The following is a 6,000-nucleotide window of genomic DNA, read 5'->3' as shown; positions in this document are numbered from 1 at the left end:
ACTTGCACACAGACGTGCTCCCACACAAAGACACACACACGTACAAAGACACTTACACACAGACGTGCTCCCACACAAAGACACACACACTCTCATGTACAAAGACACTTACACACAGACGTGCTCCCACACAAAGACACACACACTCTCATGTACAAAGACACACACAGACACCCTCCCACACAAAGACACACACACTCTCACATGCAAAGACACTTACACACAGACGTGCTCCCACACAAAGACACACACACACTCTCACGTACAGACACTTACACACAGACGTGCTCCCACACAAAGACACACACACACTCATGTACAAAGACACTTACACACAGACGCGCTCCCACACAAAGATACACATACTCTCTCACGTACAAAGACACTTACACACAGACACGCTCCCACACAAAGGCACACACACACACACTCATGTACAAAGACACTTACACACAGACGCGCTCCCACACAAAGATACACATACTCTCTCACGTACAAAGACACTTACACACAGACACGCTCCCACACAAAGACACACACACACACTCTCACGTACAGACACTTACACACAGACGTGCTCCCACACAAAGACACACACACACTCATGTACAAAGACACTTACACACAGACGTGCTCCCACACAAAGACACACACACTCTCATGTACAAAGACACACACAGACGCGCTCCCACACAAAGACACACACACTTTCACATGCAAAGACACTTACACACAGACGTGCTCCCACACAAAGACACACACACACTCTCACGTACAGACACTTACACACAGACGTGCTCCCACACAAAGACACACACACACTCATGTACAAAGACACTTACACACAGACGCGCTCCCACACAAAGATACACATACTCTCTCACGTACAAAGACACTTACACACAGACGTGCTCCCACACAAAGACACACACACACACTCATGTACAAAGACACTTACACACAGACGCGCTCCCACACAAAGATACACATACTCTCTCACGTACAAAGACACTTACACACTCAAGAGAGAAATAACTGTAAGCATGTGAAGTATGTTACAAATGCACAATGTCACCTTTTTAGCTGTGGCTGATTCCCACCAAACCCTTACATTTGCATGTTCATGTCTGACTCCGCTTCAAACCCGAGCACACAAGGTGAAGTCTGACATATGTACTCAGTTATCATGGAAACTGGAAAAAACAACTCAATTTTCAGAGTTGTATGGCAAGAAAAAGAACAAAATAATTAATAAAAAATATATTGCACAGTGATTTCTTGATGTGTGCAGGAGTCCTGTCCTGAAATAGCCATAAAACACAATTCTTTTTTCTTTCATGATTCAAATAGATTATGTGATTTTAAACAACGTTCTAAAGGACTTCTAATGTAATCTGTTTTGTTCTCTTGGTATCGTAGTTAGGCTCAGGAGCTGCTGATTGGTTGCTGCACATATATGACTTTTGTCATTAGCTCACCTGATGTGTTCAGCTAGCTCCCAGTAGCCCACTGCTGCTCCTTCACCAAAGGATACCAAGAGAATTAAGCAAATTAGACAATAGTAGTAAATTGGAAAGTTGTTTAAAATTGTATCAAGTATTCAAATGAATTGTATCAGCACCTGCTTAGTCTGCTATATGAGCTTGCAAGGAAGTTATCAATTCAAGAACCTTCAAATATAGAAGAATGTATGTAAACTACGTTATCAATGTTACGAAAGATATGAACAATCACAATATATAAAAAGACCGGTCAAAAATATCACTATAATATTACACTCTTAGAAAGTTCCAGTGTACCAATGTGTGTTGCCAGTGGAAAAGCAACGACCATATCCGTATAGATACTCTAATTAGAATGTTGATAAAGTTATTATACACAACTTTGTATCCGTCTGAGCTGTTTTCAATGTTTTTCCTCTATGGAGCGTGGTAGAATTAGTTTTGGAACTGGGTCAACGGAACACTATACAAAGAGCTTATATCTACCGGTGGTTCCTCTTTGGAATAAGGTAGAAACTTTGTTGGAGTGGTAGGTGCATCCTCTCAAAGGGAGATTTCCTGTGAGCCACCCTCAGTAAAGGACTGTAACAAGGAAAGTAAAAAGATAAGCGCACCTCGCTCTAAGAATAGTATATTTATTAGTAAGCGTAAAGCGCAAGCAAGTGAACAGCTTACAAGATATTAAAAGTAATAAACTGTGTCATAAAAAACATTAGGTAGTCCCTCTAATGATCACCGCTTGTACACTCTAAGCACACCGTCCCGTGTCACTCCTCCAACCAGCGAGTGTTGGAGCGGGTGAATAACTAGATATCGGTAGCAGCTAGGTGACTACAGAAGCTGATGAGGGTAACAAAAGACCTCAACGCGTTTCATTTGGTTGTTGCCAGACAAGAGGGGATGTCATATCATATCGTCCCTATTGCTGTTTTAAATAGAGTATAGTCCTCTCTCTGTGCTCTTGATTGATGATAGATAGACTGCACTCATAAAAGCCCTCCCCCCCCCCCTGCAGAAGTGGACCTACTCAACAAATGGGCCCTGGTTCAAAATGTTTTTGGGGCCCCCACTCAGTAGTAAGCAACAGTAATAATATACATGTTGCTCTGTATATAGATTTTGAGGATAGATATAAATATAGAGATAGACAAACAGACAGATGATAGATGGACCTGCAACCTGCACTAAAGGTTCCCCTGCAATAGGATTGTACACATTCTGCACATGCCTATATGTATAGACTGGCTACTATGGGTCTCCCCAGCACGTATGCCTTGGTATCACTACATTTGCTGCACCATGGTAGATCCATCACTGCCACTCATCGGGCCTTCATGTAAATAAGGCAATAAACATACTTGGGAACTGGAACTTTGGATGAGTTAACAAGGGTGATATAAAATACCATAGTTATCATAAGTGCACTAGTCATATAAACAAAACATATACATTAAACAGACCTGCATAAGATTGTTAGTAATAAACCAGGTGACCTTTCTTAAAGGACACTAAAACACAATTTTGTTCTTTCATGATTCAGATAGAGCATGCGATTTTTAAGTAACTTTCTAATTTACTCCTATTATCAATTTTTCTTCGTTCTCTTGATATCTTTATTTAAAAAGCAGGAATGTGATGCATAGGAACTGGCCCATTTTTGGTTGAGAACCTGGGTTATGCTTGCTTATTGGTGGTTAAATGTCAGCCACCAATAAGCAAGCGCTATCCATGGTGCTGAACCTAAAATGGGCTGGCTGCTAAGATTTACATTCATAAATTTCAAATAAAGATAGCAAGAGAAAGAAGAAAAAATGATAATAGGAGTAAATTAGAAAGTTGCTTAAAATTGCATGCTCTATCTGAATCATGAAAGAAACATTTTTTGGGTTCAGTGTCCCTTTAAGACAGAATATTTATTACTGAATACTCATAGTCACTGGTTAACTAAAACAGGGTAAAAATAGGTAAATTTACCCCCACACACAAGTCTCATAACACTAACATATCCTTTAAAATCTCAAAACAATAGTTATGCAAAAACAGACTACAAAAAAGACCTTGAAAAGAGATTGGCTTGAAAACCCATTCCTTGATAAAGTAAGTGGTAAAAAGTACTTTTAGAGGTAACTATGCAGAAAAGGTATACAATTAGTAAACATAGGAATAAATATCTGCCTCCTGCGGTGCTTACCCTCTTCCCGATGTTAGGATTTTCCATGCTGTCCTAACTGCACTGGGCTTGGAACGTCCTAGCCGTTTGGCTGTATTAAAGCCAATAGCGCTTCCAAAATGGGATCGGGACCTGGTGGGCATGCCTAGTGTTGTAGGCTTGCCCCCGTGACCCGATCCCATCATTGTAGACAAATCAAATCGGTCACTTAAGGGTTAATGTCGGCTAATGTCTATGGCCGATATTCAAAACATCAACAGGGCGACGAGAAACTGACTGTTTGGGTTAGTCGGGATTGCAGTCTGTCGATATATTAAAAAAAAATGATCTGAACCTCGCAGTGCCGGTGAGTGGCAATATGTCTCCCATAGGAAATAATAGAGATCACGGCTTCAGCAAAGGTCCGCCCACATCGCTACTCATCTGCGATATCAGTGTTGGGGGGCTGCATTTGAAGTGTTCCTACACAGCACAGAGAGTGCGTTCGCTGAAACAAAAAGTGTAACCTTAGTTTTACAATACCTACACTACATGCCTCACATGGAAAGTCTCGCTAGTTGAAAAGGTGGCAATACAACTATGGCTGAAAACTTGTACTTAACCTGCAGGGCAGCGCCTAGAATATATTGCACTACTGGCGATGTTTCCCAGCAGCTGGGGCTGGAAAGCTGCAAAGAGGTAATTATTGAATGCCATTAGGTTGTAGAGTGTCTATAAAACAACAATCTGGCACTTTTTTAAATACAAACTTATTTAATTTTATTCTGAAAAAAAATTGGGAAAATGAGACCTTTGAGAAAAAGGGAGGGGATTGCATTTTACTTACTTGATGGAAAATAGGTCTGGTCTCCAAATTTTCCAGTGCGGCCCTGTCCATTATGCATGCGATTCAACTAGCCAAGAGAAGGGGCAACGATTCCCAAAGCATTCAAGAACACTTCATCCCTCCCACCTCACTGTAAGTAAGAGTTGTATGTATAGGCTTACCAGAAGTCCCAGTTTGCTGGGATTGTCCCTGTTTGGAGGCGCTGTCCCAGTGTCCCACCCGGTTCTTCATTCTGTCCCAGTAGGGTTGCCACCTCCAGATTTCGAATCATGTGTCCGGGTTTCAGACCACCTGAAACCCAGACACATTATTCAAAATGACCTGACTGTGAGTTTGTGGCTGTGGCTCTCCAGCATAGTTGGATGCTGATATTTTGTTACATACAGCCCTACGTAGCTTAACGTTCATGCCCTTCAAAGTTCACATTTAGTAATACAGGCTGAGTGAGCAGCATAGGGGTTTTTAATTTTGTAGTACTAGTTTGTTTATTTCTCTAGGAATTTAACAACCTCCAACCCCTGGTGACATCAACGGTGATCAGGGCCGTCTTTAATATTGACTGGACCCTGGGCAAACATTTCTTGGACCCCCCCCAACCCATGCAATTTCGCTCTCCACCCCAACATCCCAAAAAAACAACTAAATCAATTTTTATTTTTTATTATTATTATTAGCCCAGCGGTGGATCATCCACTGCTGGGCTAATCATTTAAAAAAAAAATTACAAAAATAATCGCAATATGTAAAACTGGGACCTAAGCAGGTACTAATAAGTAAATAAATATATAAATTCCTCCACTGTGGAGTCATTTAATATTCTTTTGAATGTGATTCTGGTGTGAGGTTAGCTGGTTAAAGAGATTTAGGGCAGCCAACAGGAGCAAAGCAAGGTAAAGAGGAAGCATGTAGGTGCAGACAAATATAAGTTTACTGACTTGAACAGCAGAACTACTATGGGAGCTTGTAAAATCTGAGAGAAAATAAAAACTATAAAAATAAACCTTACATTAATGTTTGAAGTATCAGCATGGCACTATACATCAGCCACAGCAGCACATGTCGCTTCTTTGCTAGGAACAAGTTCCCTCTCACCTCTGCACTAGACAATGCTGCATGGGGAGGGGCGTGTGTGCACTCACTTATTATTCCCACTGACACCTTTCTACAAAGCACTGTTCCCCTAACAAACTTCAGTTAGTTAATCTTAGGGCCACAGCAGAAAGAGCAGGGCTAAGGGGACCAGTAGACTAGATGCTGTCTGTCTAAGGCTGCATGGATACAGTGTGAGATGAGGACTGAAGAGAGCAGTGCAGCTGCACAGATACTCAAATACTCACGTGCCTGCCACTCCAGCTTTCTGCTGCATTGCGCCTACAGTCAGCCTTACCCAGAAACAATCCCCACCACCAGAGCAGTTACCTGGTAACAGTGAAACCCCAGTAGGGACCTTTCTGATGCAGTGGAAATGGCTGGATGCCGAGTTAGGGCTTTGCATTCAGTGC

Source organism: Bombina bombina, chromosome 11, assembly GCF_027579735.1.
Source record: "Bombina bombina isolate aBomBom1 chromosome 11, aBomBom1.pri, whole genome shotgun sequence".
NCBI lineage: Eukaryota > Metazoa > Chordata > Amphibia > Anura > Bombinatoridae > Bombina > Bombina bombina.
The sequence above is the reverse complement of the archived record's forward strand: the minus strand, read 5'-3'. Positions refer to the sequence as shown.